Here is a 24,096-nt window from a genome sequence, read left to right on the forward strand (position 1 = left end):
TACAACCATAAATCAGACCAAATGAATCATCTATGGATGAATTGAATGGCTTACAAGTCTCACGACTAAACAAGACACAAACCCTAGCTCTCTCTCAGTATTTCGCTCAGTATTGGTTGTGTAACAAATCAGGTTTTCCATGTCCTATTTATAGAAGCATTCAGCTGGGCTTGGACATCTTGAAAACCCTAAAACTATTTTCCAATTAAATCTTCTCATGACAACTGGTTAGATCTCCTTGGAAAATAAGTAAATCAGGTTGTAATCAATGATTGAATGCGCCTTCAAATCAGATCTTCAATCATACATAGATGGCCATTAAATGTGCAATCACATAACACCAGACATTCACACTGAATGTTCTGTGTACAGGATGTCATGACATCGGGTCTGACATCCTGGAACAATCCTGCATAATTCCATAATTCCTTTTATAATTTCAAGCAGGTACATAATATCAAATGTCATGACATCGTGTATGACATCCTGAAACAATCCCGCATAATTATGTTTTCCATTTAAACTCCAGCAGGTACATAGATATCTTAAGTTAAGACATCACATACAACATCTTGTGAACACTTTTTGTTTTACCAAAATTGCTGCCAACACTTAGAACCAACAAACTCCCCCTTTGGCAAATTTTGGCTAAAACATATATCTGTCCATTTTGTTCACAAGAGAAACTATCAACAGTTAAACAACAGTTCAAACAGCAACAGAAGCAAACACAATTACTAGCTATAGCTACTAGTAATACACACATGCACAAGGGTACTTCTCCTCCCCCTAAATCTGTGCAACACATACAGAATTACTAGTTATAGATGCAACTAGTAAGACACACAAATGCACAAGGGTACTTCTTCTCCCCCTAAATCTGCGCACCACATAAACATCCTCTTTAATAATAACAACACTTGTAACCATAACACCTGTAACAATCAGAATGTCATTCTGACATCTGCTTCAACATCACCTGTGCACCACATAATATCACCTGTGCACCACATCAGATATCCCCTTTGACATCTGTAAACAGAACAACATTCTGTCTTACAACAAACACATCTTCTTCAATAATAGTTGTTCATCTGTTCAGCTACACTAGCACATACATCTCCAAACAGCTCCACATCTTTAACTGCTTCCACATCAACACTTCTCCCCCTTTTTAGTCAAAATTGACCAAAGGTGACCAATTAGACAAAATAAATGTCAATTAGCCTAGCAGAGAATGTCAGATCAGATGTTATAACATTAAAAATGTTAAAACATAATTGTTAGGAGATACAAACCATCATCATACACAACTGTGATAGCTGAGATAATGAAAAATCCATGGAACTCATTAAGAGCCCAAAATATTACAAAAAGGCATCAGTAAGGACTGCCACAAATTACACATATTTAAAAAAAAACAATAAAATCTTCAGAATCCAAACAACACAGACAACAGCCACACCAGAACAGTCTTCATCACAGCACAATCTTCAAAACATGGAGAACCATTACCACTTACTTTGAGGAAGAAGTATCATCTTCACCTTCAGAATCAGAGCTGCCACTAGATTGAGCATTGGACCTCTCACTTGAGGTATTGGCATTTGAATCCTTGGTCTCACCAGCCTTCTCCCTCTCTTCCTTCTCTAGGCTACTAGTAAGAACCTCCAAAGCCTCTTTTCTTGCCTTGGCAACCCTTATACCATTATCCAGTTCCTTCCAGGTTTCCTTTAATTGATCAATCAAGCTACCTTGATATGCAGGCTCCTTTCTGGCAGATGTCATGACAACATCATTGACATGACTTCCCTCAAACAACTTGTAGTGAATGGATAGTGGGGGCTTTATTCTGCTTGGAATGTCACTAGTATTAAGAATGTCTGGTTGTTGGCTCAAGATAATACCATAAATGATGGATGGGAAGGCAATGGGCAGCTTCACTGCATTTGTGGAGGCATGTCTGACAATTTGATCAAACATAAACCTTTCAAAGTCAAAGTTTATCCTGGTTCCAATAGCATGAATGATTCTTCCAAGACCAATGGAGATGGTAGAGATATGATTAGTAGGCACCCAGTTGGCTGAACCAATCTTGTGCAAGATGGCATATTTGACAGTTAGCTTGCCAACTGATAGGTGATTCCTACTAGGCCATTCCTTAACTTGGCCAGCTGTAATAGTCCTACAGACCTCATTGTCTGTAGTCTCTAAATCCACTCCTCCATCAGTTCCTCTCCCTAGGAACTTGTTGATTATGGTAGGGGAGAATCTCACACATCTACCTCTTACAAACACCTTGCAGAATTCTCTGCTGCTCTTTTCAGAAATATCCTCAGGGATATTCACAACAAATTCTTTTACTAACCCCTCATAACATTGGGGTAAACCAATAAATGTCTTCATCAGTCCAACAACCTTAATCAATTCCATGACTTCCTTGACCTCAACAGCTTCTTTTCCCAGCTCTCTTTCAACAGCTACCCTCCTCTGAATGACAAACTTCCATTTGGCAGCACCATCTTCTAAATGAAAGGAGATGTTATCTAAGTGCACAACTGCAACTTTTCCTGGAGACTTCTTAATAGCCTGCTTTTTAGCAGGGGAGATGTCTGGGATATCGTCTTCGACATCCTCTTCAGAGTCAGAACTCTCTCTTTCTTTCCTCTTCCTAACCTCAACTTTACTCCAAGATTTGGAGGGTCCTACACCAACAACCTTTTTCACTCTTCTTGCTGTCCTCATTTCAGCCACAATCTTCCCTTTTATGGTCCTCAGTTTCTTTGCTACACTTGGTTTCACAAGATGAACCAAGGTGTCATCTTCTTCCTCAGAACTTTCCTCCTCCAGATCAATAATATTCTCAGCAGTTTCATGAGACACATTTGCTGGTTTCTTGCTAGGTAAGGTTTTACCTAGAGAACATAATCCCTCAGCAGCCACTTCCTTTTCTGATCTAGATGAGTCATCATCTTTCTCAGCTTGGGGTTCCACCTCAGGAGAGGGGTCCCTTCTGGGCAGTGGGGTAGAAACACCCTTAAATGCATGCCCTTCATTCAGAATCCTAGTAACTAGGTTCCTAATGGTACGATCAGTAAAGTGCATGTCATCTTTATGAGTAGATTTTTCAGGAATGTTACCTTGCTTACTTCCAGCCATGGAAGAAGGACCTGGGGCATCACCTGGTATCACGCAAAGAGGAGTAACATCCAGCAAGTCTTCATCTAGAAACTCCATGGAGGGAGTCCTTGCATGATGAGTGGGTTTTGATCCTGAGGATGAGGGATGTTGAGACATGTTGTTAAACTTTTGAAAAAAATTTCTTTGCCCTAGCAGAGGTTCTCTGAGAAGTTGGATGAAGATGGGAATGGTTGTTTTTAGGTAGCGTGTGGAAATGGCATAGATACTAGTTCCAATACTAGGTAATGATGCATCATTAATGTGGCTCTTTCTTTTAAGTGGGCAAACAATATTTTTATTACCTTTTCCACTCCACTTTAATTGCCATAACTCCCCAAGAATCCAAATCCCCAATTTCACTCTTACATAATCAAGCTGATTATCATCCAAACCTCTTGCAAATTTGTCAGCTAATTGCATTTCATGGTTTAGAGCTATGAATTTGTCTTCCACAAATTTTCTAATGGAGTGATGACAGAAATTAATGTGCTTGGTCCACCTATGCTGAATAGGATTTTTGGACATAATTGTAGCATTCAGGTTGTCATAGTACAATGTCATGGCATCGTGTGTGACATTGTATGCAATCATCAGTAGTTTCAACCAACCCTGTTGAGAACAGCAACTTCCATCTGCTATATCTTCAGCATAAACACCATTTTCATCTTTCAAATGTGTAGGAGCAGGTGTCCTTTCTAACTCAATCTTCTCAACATTGCTCTTGGCACTTTTGCTTTGAGATAGACACATAGGCCCTTCTATCTGCTTGACTTGTAGCCCAAGTCCAACAAAGCTCTTTCCAACTTTAGACTGCATATGACTAGTACCATGTTCACCCATCTGATCCAACCTCCTATCTATTTGAGCCATCACGAGCTTTTCTCCTTTGGAAGTGATGTTTGTAACACCCCGATAAAAATAAGATAATTATTTAATTTAAGTTAATATTATATTTATTAATTTAATTAAATAATTGGAATTATTGGATTATTTATTATTATTATTATTGGAATAATAATTATTGGAAAGTATATAAGTGGGAATTAAGAAAAGAGTTTCATTTTTGGTAAAGAGGGTTTTTACGTGAAAAGCAGAGAAGCGGCTGAAAAGTGGAGAAAGGGCAAAGAGGAAGAGCAAGAGAGCAAAGGTTGGAGAAGAGAAGAGCTTGAAGCTAAAGGCTGCCGGATTAATTCAGGTAAGGGGGGTTTATCGTCGTTTAATGGGTATTATGGATTAACATGTAATGGGTAGTGATAAACCGTTGAATTGACCCTAATTGGGATGTTGAATGCTGAAAAATTGTGTTGGATAAGTTGTGTAAAAACCTGTAATTGAATCTGTAATTGGATGGGTAGCGATTTCCCGAACGTATAGCTTTTTACGGAATTGGAATCGGAGGTCCGGAAGTCCTCCAACGGCGGAAAATGCGGAGAATTCTGCATTCTGCTTCGTGTTAGCGCAGGAACAGCTTTCTGTCTTGCGTTAACCGGTTAACCCAGGGCGTTAACCGGTTAACACTGTTGTGAGTTGTGAAAATATTGCTGTTCTGTCTGCGTTAACCGGTTAACCCAGGGCGTTAACCGGTTAACACTGTTGTGATTGGCCAGGAAGCGTGTTCTGTCCTGCGTTAACCGGTTAACCCAGGGCGTTAACCGGTTAACACTGTGAGAAAAGTGAAAAATTGATAATGGAATCTTGTGTACGTTTTGGACTGGAATTGTATAATACTTAGTTTATGTCAAAGTTGATTATAAGTTGATTATGTTGAAAACATTGTTGTGTTGCTATTATTATCATGTTGTCGGACTTTTAAAGTCGTGTATGTCAAAGTTGATTATAAGTTGATTATGTTGAAAACATTGTTGTGTTGCTATTATTATCATGTTGTCGGAATTCATATGCATTAAGTCGGAGCTTTGCTCACACCACGTTGGCCTGGATTGGCAAATTTTAAGTTGAAAGTTGAGGGCTTATGCCTTGATGCCTCGTTAAATTGGCAAATTTTAAGTTGGGAGTTTTACTCCGAATGGTACCACATGCATGACGAGTCGAGTCTCATTAGAGTCGCATTTTTGTTGGTTTGTTGTATGGATATTTAATTTAATTGAGAAGTGGTGTTTGTGTTGATAGTGAATATGAGTATGAATTGTGTTGATATTGAGTATGATGTTGGAGTTGATGTGTCGTTACCGAATGTGTGATGTGATTAGGGTGATTAATGTGTTAAATTACTTAACATGACATGATACTTTATAATGCTTATTATATCGATTGAGGAACTCACCCTTACAACTATTTTTCAGGTAACGAGCAGTGATTGAGTAGAAGCTAGTGCTTGGAGTCTAGTGTAGTCTCCTTAGTGGGTCATGCTCTGATAGATGTAACATCGGGACGGGATGTTTTAATGGTTTTATTGTTGGTTGTCGAACCTTTTTACCTGTAATATGTTATATGTTTTGAATGGTTGGTTTGATCTTTATCCGCTGCGAATTATGCAAAAATGTTATTTTGATTAAATAAAGAGCATGACAGTTATTATGGTGTGAAGTAATTGTGTGACACCCTTGATTGCATATTTACTCTGATTGATATGTTGTTATTTTAATTATATATTCGGGGTATTTTAGAAGGGTGTTACATTAGTGGTATCAGAGCCTGGTTGGTCTGTCCGGCCAGTTGTCGTGTCGTTACTGTCTAACAATTATGTATTGTTACTAAGCTAACTTTTAAGTTGTGTTGTGGTGATAAGTTGAAATGGCTGGAAGGAATGACGCTGCAATGGCTGCCGCAATGCAAGCGATGGCACAAGCTGTGCAGAACTTGCCAAATGCTGGTGGAGATGCTGGATCACGTAGCTTGGCGACTTTTCAAAGAGAGAATCCGCCGGTGTTTAAAGGGAAGCATGATCCAGATGCAGCCTTGGGATGGTTGAAGGAGATTGAGAGAATCTTCCGTGTTATGGATTGCACTCCAGCTCAGAAGGTTCGGTATGGTACTCACATGCTAGCAGTCGAAGCTGATGACTGGTGGCTAGAGACTCACGAGAGGTTGACCGTGGCAGGTGAAGTCATTACTTGGGATGTATTCCGTAAGGAATTCCTGAGAAAGTATTATCCGGAAGATGTCTGTGGTAAGAAAGAGATTGAGTTCCTTGAGCTGAAGCAAGGAAACATGTCTGTCACTAATTATGCTGCAAAATTTGTGGAGTTGTCCAAATTTTATCCTCATTACACTGGTGCTGGTGCTGAATTTTCAAAGTGCATCAAGTTTGAAAACGGACTGCGCTCTGAAATTAAGAAGGCTGTTGGGTATCAGAAGATACACATTTTTACTGAATTGGTTGATAGCTGCAGGATATTTGAAGAAGACAATAATGCTCATTACAAGGTTGTCAGTGATCGCAGAGGCAAGCAACATCAAAACCGTGGCAAGCCGTATGATGCTCCAGCTGGAAAAGGGAAGCAAAGAGCTGCTCCGGCTCAGAGGACTAGTAGGGGAGGTGCTCCTGCTGGTATAGTTTGCTTCAAATGTGGTCAGGCTGGTCATAAGAGTAATGTATGCACTGCTGAAGTAAAGAGGTGTTTTCGCTGTGGTAAGACTGGCCATGCAATAGCTGATTGCAAGCACAAGGAAATGATTTGTTTTAATTGTGGCGAAGAAGGGCATATTGGAAGTCAGTGTCGGAAGCCAAAGAAATCTCAAACTGGAAAGGTGTTCGCATTGACCGGAACTCAAACCTCCAGTGAGGACAGACTTATCCGAGGTACATGTTTCATAAATGGTACTCCTTTAATTACTATTATTGATACCGGTGCTACACACTGTTTTATTTCTGCTAACTGTGCTCGAAGACTGGGTTTAAAATTGTCCGCTTTGGATGGTGAATTGAGTGTTGAGACCCCAGCTAAGGGATCAATAACTACTTCTTTGGTATGTTTAAAATGTCCTTTGTCGATCTTCGATAAAGATTTCTATGTTGATTTAGTATGTTTGCAGTTGGATGGGATGGATGTAATTCTTGGTATGAACTGGTTAGAGTATAATTATGTTCATATAGATTGTCATCGTAAGTCGGTGAGGTTTTCCACTCCTGAAGAGGAAGGAGTTGACTTATTACCTTTCAGAGAATTGCGAAAATTGATGAAAGAGGGAGCTCAGATGTTTTCTTTGATGGCGACGTTGTCGGTTGAGAGTAAAGCTAAGATAGAGGAACTGTTAGTGGTGAAAGAATTTCCTGAAGTTTTTCCTGATGAAATTCCTAGTGTGCCGCCAGAGAGGGAAGTTAAATTTACTATTGATCTGGTGCCTGGTACTAGGCCTGTTTCGATGGCACCGTATAGAATGTCGGCATCTGAATTGTATGAATTAAAGAAGCAATTGGAAGACTTACTTGAGAAGAAGTTTATAAGACCAAGTGTGTCACCGTGGGGAGCTCCAGTGTTGCTAGTAAAGAAGAAAGATGGTAGCATGAGGCTTTGTATCGATTATAGACAATTGAATAAAGTAACGATCAAGAATAAGTATCCACTACCGAGAATAGATGATTTGATGGATCAATTAGTGGGTGCTTGTGTGTTCAGTAAAATTGATTTGAGATCGGGCTATCATCAGATCAAAGTGAAAGATGAAGACATCCAGAAGACAGCGTTCAGAACTCGGTACGGACACTATGAGTATTCTGTGATGCCTTTCGGTGTGACTAATGCGCCGGGAGTATTTATGGAATACATGAATCGTATTTTCCATACTTATCTGGATCATTTTGTGGTAGTATTTATTGATGATATTTTGATTTACTCTAAGTCCGAAGAAGAGCACAAGGAACATTTAAGATTAGTGTTGGAGGTTTTGAAAGATAAGAAATTGTATGCGAAGTTGTCCAAGTGTGAGTTTTGGTTAAGAGAAGTCAGTTTTCTCGGCCATGTAATTTCAGGAAAAGGTATTGTTGTAGATCCTTCCAAGGTAGAAGCTGTATTGCAATGGGAGACTCCTAAGTCGGTTACCGAGATTAGAAGCTTTTTGGGATTAGCTGGATATTATAGAAGGTTTATTGAAGGATTTTCTAAGTTAGCACTTCCGTTAACTAAATTAACTTGTAAAGGTAAAGATTTTGTGTGGGATGTTCAGTGCGAAGAGAGTTTTAATGAATTAAAAAGGAGATTGACGTCGGCGTCGGTTTTGACTTTGCCAAATCCGGAGGAACCGTTTATAATTTACTGTGATGCTTCATTGATGGGCTTGGGAGGTGTGCTCATGCAGAATAATAAAGTAATTGCTTATGCGTCGCGACAGTTAAGAATTCATGAAAAGAACTATCCTACGCATGATCTTGAACTTGCTGCTGTGGTGTTTGTGCTAAAAATCTGGAGGCATTACCTTTATGGTTCCAGATTTGAAGTTTTCAGCGATCATAAAAGTTTAAAGTATCTATTTGATCAGAAAGAGCTGAACATGAGACAACGTAGGTGGTTAGAATTGCTTAAGGATTATGATTTCGGTTTGAATTATCATCCAGGAAAAGCAAATGTTGTGGCCGATGCTTTAAGTAGAAAGACCTTGCATGTGTCAGCAATGATGATTAAGGAGTTGGAATTAATTGAGCAATTTCGTGATATGAGTTTGGTTTGCGAAGTAACACCGCAGAGTGTAATGCTAGGAATGCTAAAGATTAATAATGATTTTATGGATAGTATCCGAGAGGCACAGAAATTGGATGTGAAATTAGTAGATATCCTTAATCGTTGTGGTCAATCAGAGAAGAGTGACTTTAAGATTGATGCGAGAGGTGTGCTGAAATTAGGGGAAAGAATTTGCATTCCTGATGACGCAATTTTGAAAAGAAGCATTCTAGAAGAGGGTCATAGAAGCAGTTTGAGTATTCATCCAGGAGCTACTAAAATGTATCAGGATTTAAAGAAAATATTTTGGTGGCCCGGAATGAAAGAAGATGTGGCTCGTTTTGTGTATGCGTGCTTAACTTGTCAGAAGTCGAAGATTGAGCATCAGAAGCCTGCTGGGTTGATGCAACCGTTGGAAATTCCAGAATGGAAATGGGATAGCATTTCTATGGACTTTGTAACGGGGCTGCCTGCTACTTTAAGAGGGCATGATTCGATTTGGGTGATCGTTGATAGGCTCACGAAGTCGGCTCACTTCATACCTATTAACATCACTTACCCAATTGCGAAGTTGGCAGAGATTTACATCCGAGTAATTGTAAAGTTGCATGGTGTTCCTCTGTGTATTGTGTCGGACAGAGATCTGAGGTTTACATCGGGATTTTGGAAAAGTCTGCAAGATTCGTTGGGCTCTAAGTTGAGGTTGAGTTCGGCATATCATCCTCAAACTGATGGCCAAACTGAGAGAACTATTCAGTCATTGGAGGATTTACTAAGAGCTTGTGTTCTTGAACAAGGAGGTTCGTGGGACACTTATCTTCCATTGATCGAGTTCACATATAATAATAGTTACCATTCTAGTATCAGAATGGCGCCTTTTGAAGCATTGTATGGTCGTAGATGTAGAACTCCGTTATGTTGGCACGAATCTGGTGAGGGTGTAGTACTTGGACGAGAGTTAGTTCGAGAAACTACCGAGAAAGTGAAGTTTATCCGAGAGAAGATGAAAGCTTCTCAGAGTAGGCAGAAGAGTTACCATGACAAGCGGAAGAAGGATTTAGAATTTCAAGCTGGTGACCATGTGTTTTTGAGAGTCACGCCTGTGACAGGTGTTGGGAGGGCTTTGAAGTCTAAAAAGCTCACTCCTCGCTTCATTGGTCCGTATCAAATCTTAGAACGGGTTGGAAAAGTTGCTTATCGGATGGCATTACCACCTAATCTTTCGAATTTGCATGATGTATTCCATGTGTTGCAGCTTCGGAAGTATGTCTCAGATCCGTCTCATGTGGTTAGTATGGATGATGTGCAAGTGCGGGATAATTTAACAATGGAGACAAAGCCTGTACGAGTTGAAGATCGTGAAACAAAGACTCTTCGAGGAAAGGAGATTGTGTTGGTTAAAGTCGTTTGGTTGGGAGCTGCGGGCGAAAGCATGACATGGGAACTTGAGAGTCAAATGAAGGAGTCTTATCCGGAGTTATTCGCTTGAGGTATGTTTTCGAGGACGAAAACTCTTTTAGTGGGGGAGAGTTGTAACACCCCGATAAAAATAAGATAATTATTTAATTTAAGTTAATATTATATTTATTAATTTAATTAAATAATTGGAATTATTGGATTATTTATTATTATTATTATTGGAATAATAATTATTGGAAAGTATATAAGTGGGAATTAAGAAAAGAGTTTCATTTTTGGTAAAGAGGGTTTTTACGTGAAAAGCAGAGAAGCGGCTGAAAAGTGGAGAAAGGGCAAAGAGGAAGAGCAAGAGAGCAAAGGTTGGAGAAGAGAAGAGCTTGAAGCTAAAGGCTGCCGGATTAATTCAGGTAAGGGGGGTTTATCGTCGTTTAATGGGTATTATGGATTAACATGTAATGGGTAGTGATAAACCGTTGAATTGACCCTAATTGGGATGTTGAATGCTGAAAAATTGTGTTGGATAAGTTGTGTAAAAACCTGTAATTGAATCTGTAATTGGATGGGTAGCGATTTCCCGAACGTATAGCTTTTTACGGAATTGGAATCGGAGGTCCGGAAGTCCTCCAACGGCGGAAAATGCGGAGAATTCTGCATTCTGCTTCGTGTTAGCACAGGAACAGCTTTCTGTCTTGCGTTAACCGGTTAACCCAGGGCGTTAACCGGTTAACACTGTTGTGAGTTGTGAAAATATTGCTGTTCTGTCTGCGTTAACCGGTTAACCCAGGGCGTTAACCGGTTAACACTGTTGTGATTGGCCAGGAAGCGTGTTCTGTCCTGCGTTAACCGGTTAACCCAGGGCGTTAACCGGTTAACACTGTGAGAAAAGTGAAAAATTGATAATGGAATCTTGTGTACGTTTTGGACTGGAATTGTATAATACTTAGTTTATGTCAAAGTTGATTATAAGTTGATTATGTTGAAAACATTGTTGTGTTGCTATTATTATCATGTTGTCGGACTTTTAAAGTCGTGTATGTCAAAGTTGATTATAAGTTGATTATGTTGAAAACATTGTTGTGTTGCTATTATTATCATGTTGTCGGAATTCATATGCATTAAGTCGGAGCTTTGCTCACACCACGTTGGCCTGGATTGGCAAATTTTAAGTTGAAAGTTGAGGGCTTATGCCTTGATGCCTCGTTAAATTGGCAAATTTTAAGTTGGGAGTTTTACTCCGAATCGTACCACATGCATGACGAGTCGAGTCTCATTAGAGTCGCATTTTTGTTGGTTTGTTGTATGGATATTTAATTTAATTGAGAAGTGGTGTTTGTGTTGATAGTGAATATGAGTATGAATTGTGTTGATATTGAGTATGATGTTGGAGTTGATGAATCGTTACCGAATGTGTGATGTGATTAGGGTGATTAATGTGTTAAATTACTTAACATGACATGATACTTTATAATGCTTATTATATCGATTGAGGAACTCACCCTTACAACTATTTTTCAGGTAACGAGCAGTGATTGAGTAGAAGCTAGTGCTTGGAGTCTAGTGTAGTCTCCTTAGTGGGTCATGCTCTGATAGATGTAACATCGGGACGAGATGTTTTAATGGTTTTATTGTTGGTTGTCGAACCTTTTTACCTGTAATATGTTATATGTTTTGAATGGTTGGTTTGATCTTTATCTGCTGCGAATTATGCAAAAATGTTATTTTGATTAAATAAAGAGCATGACAGTTATTATGGTGTGAAGTAATTGTGTGACACCCTTGATTGCATATTTACTCTGATTGATATGTTGTTATTTTAATTATATATTCGAGGTATTTTAGAAGGGTGTTACAATGTTAAGTCTGAGCTTTTGGTGTGACATCCTTGTCTGATATTTCGCACAGACTTGTCTTTCACCACTCTTGAGAGTTCCTCTAGCAGATATACTCATCTTCATCCCTCTGACATAGGTACATTTTGAGGAATAATCAATTTGAGAGTTCCATATGTAACAATTGTCCTTGGTCCTGATTCCTTTCATAATCACTTCACTGTCTTTGTTAGTAATCAGACATTCAATTTTGGTGAAGTTAACACTCAGACCTTGATCACATATTTGACTGATGCTTATTAGAGTTGCAGTCAAGCCCTTAACCAGTAGGACTTTGTCAAGTTTAGGCACTCAAGGACAATCAAGTTTGCCTTTCCCCTTGATTTCACCCTTTGCTCTATCACCAAAGGTTACATAGCTTATGGCATGAGGATGAAGACCAGTTATCAGGTCTTTGTTTCCAGTCATGTGTCTGGAACATCCACTATCAAAATACCACTCTTCTTTGGCTGAGACTCTGAGGGGAATGTCAGCTATTAGACTTGTAACATTAGTCTTAGGAACCCATTGCTTCTTGTTGACAAGCCTGTGCTGTTTGGGTATGGGTTGATAGTGAGTCTGATGATGAACAGTGCTAGGATAACCATATAGCTTATAGCAGAAGGGCTTCAGGTGACCAAATTTCCCACAGTAATGACATCTCCATCTTTGGTATTTCCCTTTCTGTTGTCTTCTCTTCTGATGTTGTGACATATGATGTGACATCACAGGTTTGCTTTTACTATGGCAGCATTTAGGTTTGGCTTGAGGCTTGCAACCAGTGTAACTGCACTCAGGCTTAGATTCATTATACCCAATGCCAGATTTGTCTTCTATTATTTGTCCAGTTTGGAGAATCTTGTCTAGGGAGTCAGATCCATTGTTTAACATTCTTACATACTTGGTCATCTCTTCTAGTTTAGAATTCAAGAACATAACTTCAGTTTTTAACTTGGAGATGGTTTCCACATGGTCTGCCTTCTCATTTTCCAACGGTACTATCTTCTGGCTTTCAACTTGTTGACTTTCATCTAGCTTGGCATTTAGAACCACTGCTTCTGTTTTTAATTTGGAGACGGTTTCCAAGTGTTCTACCTTCTCATCCTCAAGTTGAGTTATTTCCTTCTTATGGCTTTCAACCTGTTTACACAACTCTACACTTTTGTGACATGGCTTTCTGTAGGTAGTGGCCAACTCTTCAAAGGTTACTTCATCATCACTTGAGTCTTCATCAGAACCCCATCTTTCATTATGGAAGTTACCAGATTTGTAGATTCTTCTGTTTCACTCTCATCAGACCAAGTGGCAGCAAGACTCATCTTCTGCTTCTTGAGGTAGGTTCCACATTCAGTTCTAATGTGTCCATACCCATCACATTCATAGCACTGCACTTCTTTTCCTTCTTTGGGCTTATCATCTGACCTTGCTCTTCTTCCAACATTGTTGGATTTACTAATGTCAGATGAGATGTTCTTGACATTAGCCTTGGATCTTACATCCATCTTTTTCAATAGTCTATTGAACTGTCTTCCCAGCATTGCTACTTCATTGACCAAATCTTCATCAACATCCTGACTATTTTCCTCTTCTGTGTTGGACATGAAGGCCATGCTTTTGGTTTTCTTTTCAGAACCATCATTCAATCCCATCTCAAATGTTTGGAAGGAACCAATTAGCTCATCAACTCTCATGTTGGAGATGTCTTGAGACTCTTCTATGGCAGTCACCTTCATAGCAAATCTCTTAGGGAGTGACCTGAGTATTTTTCTTACCAATTTTTCATCTGACATCTTCTCTCCCAGGGCTCTTGAGGAATTAGCAATTTCAAGGATACTCATATGAAATTCATGAATATTTTCATCTTCTTTCATCCTTAAATTTTCAAACTTGGAGGTGAGCAGCTGTAGTCTAGACATCTTTACTCTAGAGGTGCCTTCATGAGTGGTCTTGAGAATGCCCCAAGCATCTTTAGCCACTTCACAGTTGTTTACCAACCTGAAAATATTCTTGTCTACTCCATTGAATATTTCATTTAATGCTTTAGAATTTCCAAGGGCTAGATCATCCTCCTCCTTGGACCATTGTTCTTCAGGTTTCTTATCAGATGTGGCTTCTCCTTCTTTAGTAATTACAGGATGTACCCAGCCTGTTAACACAGCCTTCCAAGCCTTGTTATCAAGAGATTTTAGGAAAGCTACCATTCGAGGTTTCCAATAGTCATAGTTAGATCCATCCAAAATTGCTGGCCTGTGAACAGATCCTCCATCTCTCTCCATTGTACCAGAAAGTATTGTCCCTAGATCTCACCCAGAACCAGAGCAGGATGCCTGCTCTGATACCAATTGAAATTCTGGTATCAGATATGAGATGTCGAAGGTAATGTCACGACACTAATATCTGAGTAATGCAAATAGGATAACGATAGAGATTAGTAATGCAAGAGACACAAGCAATTGTTAACCCAGTTCGGTCCAACTCACCTACATCTGGGGGCTACCAAGCCAGGAAGGAAATTCACTAAAATAGAATCAGTTCAAAGACTCTTTGTATACTTCAACAAGTTACAGTCTTTCTCACCTAATCTCTACCTGTGCAATTTCTACCTAACCACTCTTAGATATGAGAACCCACTCACTTCCCTTCTATCACACCTGTGATTTTAAACAACAATTCCTTGAGAAAAGAAAACACTTTTCAATAACACACACTTGATTTTACTTCACAGTTTCAATCAAGTAGACACACACTCGATCTTGCTTCACAGATTTGATCAAGTAGACACACACTCTTGCTTACAAGCTTAGAGTGACAAATTACAACCAGAAATCAGACCAATTCAATCATCTATGGATGAATTGAATGGCTTACAAGTCTCACGACTAAACAAGACACAAACCCTAGATCTCTCACAGTATTTTGCTCAGTATTGGTTGTGTAACAAATCAGGTTTTCCATGTCCTATTTATAGAAGCATTCAGCTGGGCTTGGACATCTTGAAAACCCTAAAACTATTTTCCAATTAAATCTTCTCATGACAGCTGGTTAGATCTCCTTAGAAAATAAGTAAATCAGGTTATAATCAATGATTGAATGCGCCTGCAAATCAGATCTTCAATCATACATAGATTTCCATTAAATGCACAATCACATAACACCAGACATTCACACTGAATGTTCTGTGTACAGGATGTCATGACATCGGGTCTGACACCTGGATCAATCCTGCATAATTCCATAATTCCTTTTATAATTTCCAGCAGGTACATAATATCAGACGTCATGACATCGTGTATGACATCCTGAAACAATCCTGCCTAATTATGTTTTCCATTTAAACTCCAGCAGGTACATAGATATCTTAAGTTAAGACATCACATACAACATCTTGTGAACACTCTTTGTTTTACCAAAATTGCTGCCAACACTTAGAACCAACATGATGAAACTCAACCTTTGTAAAGAAAGTTGAAATCCTCCTCGCATAATCTCTATATGGTATTAAACCGGGTTGATTCGTCTCCCATTCTCCTTTGATCTGATTCACAACCAAAGCTGAATCACCGAAGACATCCAAATACTTGATTATGAGATTCATGGCCTCTTCAAGCCCCATAATGCAAGCTTCATATTCTGCCATGTTGTTTGTACACTTGAAAGTCAATCTAGCTGTAAATGGTAGATGTGTGCCTTGAGGAGTAATAATCACTGCCCCAATGTCATTTCCATATTGATTAACAGCTCCATCAAATACCATGCCCCAACGGGAACCAGGTTCTGGCCCTTCTTCTAGCAATGGTTCATCCCAATCTTTCATTTTCAAGTACAAAATCTCTTCATCAAGAAAGTCAAACTGCACTGACTGGTAATTTTCAATTGGTTGGTGAGCCAAATGGTCAGCCAAGATACTACCCTTGATTTCTTTCTGAGATCAGTATTCGATATCATACTCTGATAACAACATCTACCAACGGGCAATCCTCCCAGTTAAAGCAGGCTTTTCAAATATATTATTGATTGGATCCATTTTTGATATCAACCAAGTGGTATGATTCAACATATTCTGACGCAGATGCTTAGCAGCCCACGCCAATGCGCAACAAGTTTTTTCAAGCATAGAATACCGAGTCTCACAGTCGATGAACTTCTTACTGAGGTAGTAAATTGAAAAATCTTTCTTCTCAGTCTCATCTTGATGACCAAGAATACAACCCATACTATCTTCTAGCACAATAAAATACATGATCAATGACCTTCCTTCCACAGGCGGAGACAGAATCAGAGGTTCAAGCAAATATTCCTTGATACTATCAAATGCTTTCTGGCAATCTTCGGTCCATTCACAAGATTGATCTTTCCGAAGAAGCTTGAATATAAGCGCACATGTGGGAAATAAATCTGGAAATATAATTCAAGCGGCCAAGAAAACCTCTGACTTGCTTCTCAGTTTTGGGCGCAACCATCTCTTCTATTGCTTTGACCTTGGCAGGATCAACTTCAATCCCCTTCTCGCTGACGATAAAGCCCAACAACTTACCAGAACGAACACCAAAAGTACACTTATTGGGATTCAAGAGGAGTTTATACTTCCTCAAACGCTGGAATAACTTCAACAAATGCTCAACATGTTTCTCTTCATCGATTGATTTAGCAATCATATCATCTACATAAGCTTCTATCTCTTTATGCATCATATCATGAAAAAGAGTGGTCATTGCTCTCTGGTAAGTTGCACCAGCATTCTTTAGACTGAAATGCATCACTCTATAATAGAATGTTCCCCAGGGTGTAATGAACGTGGTCTTCTCTATATCCTCGGGTGCCATCTTAATCTGGTTATATCCGGAAAATCCATCCATAAACGAAAAGACTTTGAATTTAGCAGTATTATCTACTTACATATCAATGTGTGGCAGAGGGAAATCATCTTTCGGATTTGCTTTATTCAAATTTCTATAGTCAACACACATGTAAACTTTTCCATCTTTCTTCGGCATAGGCACAATATTGGCCACCCATTGCGGATACTCATCAGTCACAAGGAAACCGACATCAATCTGCTTATGGACTTCCTCTTTGATCTTCACAGCCATATCAGGATGCGTTCTTCTCAACTTCTGCTTGACTGGTGGGAATTCTGGCTTCAACGGAAATCTATGCTCCACAATATCAGAATCCAAACCAGGCATGTCTTGATAGGACCAAGCAAACATGTCTGAATACTCTCGAAGAAGATCAAGCAATCCTTCTTAGCATCTGGACACAAACGAGACCCAATCTTGACTTCCTTCACATTGTCTTCGGAACCCAAGTTGACTAGCTCAATCTTCTCTTCAAACGGATGAATAATCTTCTCATCTTGCTCAAGAAGACGATACAATTCATCACTCACTTCTATATCACTTTCCTCCTCGGCTGCAAACACAGGGAATTCAAAATTTGGATAAGGAGAAGGATCATTGTATTCAATGGGGTTAGGAACCAACCTCCATAATGATTTGATATTTTGATTTTAGAGAAGTGAATTTGCGACCAAATATTATGCAGATGGAAAATTATATTGTTTATTTATGTTTTTTGTGATTACCATTTTTAGAAATAAGCAAAAAATAAAAATAAACATCAAAGATGTGGAGGAATAGAATTAATTTTATTGATGATCAATTTAAAATGCCCAAACAATGTTCACTTCTCCCTTAGGCATATGAGAAGGATTTTAAAATATAAAAAGAAATTACTTAGATCGATGCAAAATAACAGGAATATCAACAGTAGTCCAATTGTTGCACGTCTGTCCATGCGTCACAAAGTTGGTGCAATCTTCCTCTTCATTGTCCTCTAGCACAACAACTAAGTGTTTTTCATTCCCATGGATGAACCCTCCGCTACGGAAACTGAGTTGCATCTATTCTGATCTAACGGTTGACGAGCCCTTCTAGAACCCCAAACCAGTTCTTCCCTTGTTGTCGGCGACCTCTACCACGCGCCCCCACTGATCAACAGGACCTTCTTCAACAATCTTTTGCGCATCTTTTAGAGAGGAAATAGGTGCCCCAACTCTCTTCTCAGCAGCAATAAATAAGGCTTGGAATGGCGTTCCAAACTCATACTCAGCTTCCACATACGAGAAAGATGACGGATGGCTAACCAACAGTGCTTTCTCTCCTCCAATAATCACCAACTTGCCATTCTTGACAAATTTCAATTTCTGATGCAGCGTGGAAGTAACGAATCCTGCCTCATGAATCCATGGCCTTCCCAACAAACAGCCGTAGGCCGGGTGAATATCCATTACCTGGAAAGTAATCTGAAAATCACTCGGACCTATTTTGACTGGAATGTCCACTTCTCCAATAACTGTCTTGCGAGAGCCACCAAAGGCCTTGACAAGTACCCCACTATACCTCATGGGAGCGCCTTGATAAGATAACTTTGACAATGTTGACTTCGGAAGCACATTGAGTGACGACCCAATGTCAACTAGCACATTTGACAAAGCATCTTCCTTGCAATTCATAGAAATGTGCAAAGCCAGATTGTGATTTCTTCCCTCCTCAGGGAGTTCTTCGTCGCAAAAGCTCAGATTATTGCACGAAGTGATGTTAGCCACAATATGATCAAATTGATCCACAGTAACATCTTGCTCCATGTATGCCTGTTCGAGAACTCTCTGGAGTGTGTCTCTGTGCGCTTCAGAATTCAAAAGCAGAGATAGCATAGAAATCTTTGAGGGAGTCTGGAGCAACTGCTCAACCACGTTGAATTCACTCCTCTTGATCAGTCGGAGCACCTCATCATCATCACTATTGGCTTTCAAATTGCTGGATTTACCAGACTTATCTCTTGAACAACCAATAGGATTTACGCTAGGCATCTCCGTCTTCTTACCAATAATCAATTCTTCCTTACTCTCCGGGAACACCGGTCCAAAAACTCGACCACTGCGGGTCACCTTCGTAACATCTGCAATGCTTACTACTGAACTGGTCATAGGTAACAGAACCTCTTGACCATTATCCATCATCGTAGCATTGTATTAATACGGTACAACTTTATCAGATGCATACGGGACTAGGCCCGCCAACCGTATTACCAACGAAGATACTGATCTATTGCTGGCGTTCTGGTTATTGCTGCTATCATACTGAATCACCTACCACACTGGTTGTTTGAAAACGGGAACAATGACATTAACATCGTCATCTACATGACAGGATTGAACAATCTGGATCATGCCTTCATCCATCAGGTGTTGGATATCCCTTTTCACAACAACACACCCCCTTGGGTTCACGTTACAAATATCACAACCATCGTGATCATGTTCACAGTCACTCACCATACAGATGTCCTTATGAATTTGCACCAAAGACCTTCGGATAAACCAGACATCAAAAACCTTGAATTCACCTGGACAACTATCCACCATATTCCCTGAGGTATTCCCATGAGCGGGAAAAGGATTAGCTTTCACATTAGGCGCGCGGTCTTCAAAAGACACCATGCTACTCTTCATAAGCTTTTGCACCTCGTTCTTCAGCGAATAACAGTTCTCATTATCATGCCCAGGTGCACCCTGGTGAGAAGCACAACGAAGTTCAGGTTTATACCACCATGGAAGTGGTTCTGGTATTTACGGCGGGTTCCTTGGTTGAATCAAATTCTTGAGGACCAGGGATGGATACAATTCTGCATACGACATAGGAATCGGGTCGAAAGAGACCTTCTTCCTCGAAAAATTCTGTTGCTGGTGATGATTGTTGTTGGAATTGTAGTTGTTGTAGGTGTTCGTTCTTTGTTGCGGTTGTTGTTGTTGACGTTGATTTTGATACTGATGTTGTTGTTTTTGAATTGGTGTTGTTTGCTGATTTGAAAATACTGGAATGACGGATGATACTTGATGATGATGATGTTGACGGGGTGGTAGATTTCTTCTGACTTGAGGCCTCCTCTGCCTCCCATTAGAAATGGCATTTGTTTCATTATCCTTCCTCTTGATGAAACTACTCTCATACTTCTAGCTAGTCGACGCCTCATCTTTCGAAAATCGTCCTTCACGGACCCCTTCTTCAAGTCCCATCCCTATATTTACCATTTCGGTAAAATCACTAGAGGCACTGGAGATCATACGTTTATAATAGAATGAACTCAGGGTTTTCAGAAAGATTTTAGTCATCTCCTTCTCCTCCAAAGGAGGAGTGATCTGGGCAGCTAACTCCCTCCAATGCTGGGCGTACTCCTTGAATGTCTCTTTATCTTTCTGAGACATGGACCTCAGCTGGTCCCTATTGTAAGACCCTAATTTTGACCCTAATATCCCTCATGGCATCATATCAAGCATGCTTGAATTGTATATTATTTCTTTTCTTATTTTGTTTACTAACCAAAAACACAAAAATATGTCACTAACTTCTTTTGTTTTGTAGCTTGAGCAATCATAAGATCTGAGGCTCCTAGGAGACCCTATGCTTATTGATATGACCAGGTGAAACCCTAGGGCTTGAGGATTTGTCAAGCCATTATAGGTGAAACCCTGGGGCTTGATGATTTGTCAAGCCATCATATATGCCTCCCAAGTATCTCAATTTGTCAATTTGATCAAAGCAAACCAAGGGGCTTGAGGATTGTTTCCCAAGGAAACCCTAATTCATATGTGCATCAACTGTGCCTTGCTCATGAAGCAACCTCAACCCATGATCAAATACAATCAAGGGAAGTTCTTTAATTCATCATTTCATTCATATTTGAGCTTATTTGAGTGTCCTCAATCATCAATTCATCAAGGTTTGAGGTATGGACTTGAGAAGTTGATCAATCAATTCATCTAACTATTTTGAAATCCACTGAGACCTAACTTTTGATATGTTTGTGAAATGAAGATGAACCCAAGAGAAAACATGTTCTTAAGAACCATATGAATAACTTTCATGTTCATCAAAAATTGATTTTAAGCTTGGAAGGTCATCATCCATTTCAAAACGTTATAGGTCATTTTGACTGAAACCCTAATTTTGGGTCAACTTCCCAAGGACCTAACTCACTCATTTTTTATGATTTTAAGGTGGGATCAAATGAATTGGAAAGTTTAAGATGTCTACTTAATTTGTTTTAATGAAGAAATTTTCATAATCCTAAAATAAATACATGTGATAATGCAAAACATTATAGGTCACTTTGGACCAAAGACATTGAAATGTGAAAAAGTCCAACTTCAAGTGCCCATAAATTTCTCATCAAAAATCCAAATGATGAAATATTTGAGTCCAAATTGGTTGTCTTGAAAATATCTACAACTTTGAATTTTAAGGTTTTGTCATTTGGATCTTGCATCATTGAAACAGAAGGGCTTGAAGTTGGTCTATTTTGGAAATTTTCACATGCACATGTTTTGCACCTTGAAATTTATGACCAATTTTCACTAGTTTCCCAATTCCAAATGAAGTTTTGTTCAACATAACAATTGATCCTCATGTCAAGACCTTTCTAACCATTACCCACAAGGCCATGTTTCATTTTGGTAAGAGGTGTTTTCGAAGAGGAGAAAAGTTTGGTGCAATTATGGAAACTTTGTTCAAACTTCATGCACACTCCAATTACCTCACATCTGCACGTCCATTTCAGAGCAAAATGACTTAAGCTTGCATTTCCAATAGGATTTAGGCCCTCCATACGCCTGTACAGGCCCATGCATGGAGGCCCTTATCACTCATGCACACAAAATTCTCATGCTTGCAGCTTGCATTTGCTATAAATAGAGGTGCATACCATCCTCATAAACCAACCTTAAGGCGCCTGATATGCTGCAAAACTCCATCCAAACCTCACTTTAAAGGAATTTCTCTCTTTCATTTCAAAATTTCAGATCTGATTTTCAACTTCATTGGTTGATCATTGGACTTAAGATTCCTTGGCCTTGCTTCATCTTCATCTCAAGAGTGAACTGCAATTAAGAACTGTGAAGAATTATGCTCCATAGATCTATATTTCAGAGGTGGATGTTCAAACTTTTTTCCTTCGAAACTCATTGATTCTTGCTTGTTTCTTGTGTTTATTGGTTTGGCTGAAGTCCTCTCATTAGAGGCATTTGAATTTTGCTTTTAATTTTGCAAAATCATCAAGTTAAGTTTGAACTCCATTATTTTTCTCTTCGGATTTCTCTTCCTATGGGGCTCTGGAAGGAAAACCAATGGTACAGGGGTGATGTACATCACCCCAGCTTTCCAATGATACGAGGATCGCTTCATTTGGTTAAGTTTTCATGTCTGCAACTTTGGTCGGAAAATGCAAGCTCACCGGAGAAGACGGTGGTGTACACCACCATCTCTTTGCCAGATTAATTGTGAGCCTTTGGATCTGATCTCCAGTTTATATCATAACCATCAGATCTTATGACTCTTTTAAATGCAAGGTGTTTCTCATTGACTTGGACTCATGGTGAGCGCACACATGTGGACCATTAGATGTGCCAGGTCAATTAATGAGATTCCATCCAACACACGTGGTTTTTTTTCTATTTTCTGATTTAATCCATTTTATTTCTTTTATTCCATTTTATTTCAAAAAATCATAAATCTTTCATTTTAATTCCAAAAAATATGGGACCAATTGAATTATTTCCCTTTTAGTTTCTAGTTTATAAAAATGATTTTTAATATTTTTTATATTATCATTTGATATTTTTTGTGAATTTTCTCTTTTCTGGTTATTTTTAATTCATTTTAAATAGTTTCCAATATTCAAAAAATACAAAAATATTTTCTTAACCTCTTTGAATGATGATGGATCTATGAAAAATATTCTCATCAATTTATTAATTGATTTGAGATTTATTTGAGATTTTAGTTCAATTAGGTTATTTTTTATTCATTTTTAATTGATTAAAAATAGTTTCTGGTTTCTAAAAATGCTGAATTTTTTTGTCAAACTTTGTTTGACCTTGTTGAACTTAGGATGATCCATTTGGACTTTTCAAAGTAGATTTGAAATGGATTTGAAGTTTGACCTTCAATTATTAATTTTAATTCAAGAATTATTTTAATTTTGAAAAATACCAAAAATATTTTATTTGATTCTTGACTTCTAAGTTTCATTTTGCTTCTGTTTACTATTGTTTGACCTTGATTCCATCTATCTTTGGTCAATGTACTTTGCTTACTTCATTTGAATTTCCATTAATGTACATTCTTATTCATCTTCTTCTTCATCTTTTTTCTTTTTGATCAATGAGTTAAAGATTGGTGGTTAGCCTTGATGTATAGGAGGTTTAACCTTCCTTGATTCAAATCTAATTCATCTTGATCAAAGATCAAGTGAATGACTTTGCATTAAGAATAGGTTGCTTCTTGATCAAAAAACCTAAATCAATACAAGATCATTCTCATTTTCTTTTGCCATGGCAAGTTGTAGGAGCTTGGCTTACTTGTCAAGGTCTCTAACTTGTGTTTGTTGCCTATATTTTTATTGACCGACCTCAGATAGGTGTGACTACTACATTAGTCCACTTGCGATTGCTTAACATAGCGCTAAATTGCCTTATGGCACACTAACACTGACTATTGGCCATTAACTTTTAATTCAAGTCATTTAATTCTTGCAATTTACTTTATGCAATTTAATATCTTGTACATATTATTCATTTGCTTTTGCCCTTTGCTCACTTGAGCTCATGTTTATGTTAATGCAATTTGCCTTTTGCTCACTTGAGCGCATAATTGTGTATATACTATTGTGCTTGTGTTTTGTTTTGATTGTTGTGAACCGAATGCAAATGGACAAAAGGACTTAGACTTTAGGACATTCCCTATGCAAAAATGGAGTCAAAGAGCAACTAGGCCTCATGCCTTTAGAATGCTATAAAAGAAGAAATAATGTCAAAGAGCAACTAGGCCTCATGCCTTTAGAATGCTTAATCTTGAAGAGGACTTTGAAAGGAACAATTTCTAAACTCCCTCTTGTCCATTCTTTGGTTGTATTATAGAACTTTTTGTTTTGTGTGTTCTTGTACTAGGGATCCC

The sequence above is a fragment of the Lathyrus oleraceus genome, chromosome 5 (genome assembly GCF_024323335.1).
Source record: "Lathyrus oleraceus cultivar Zhongwan6 chromosome 5, CAAS_Psat_ZW6_1.0, whole genome shotgun sequence".
Classification (NCBI taxonomy): Eukaryota; Viridiplantae; Streptophyta; class Magnoliopsida; order Fabales; family Fabaceae; genus Lathyrus; species Lathyrus oleraceus.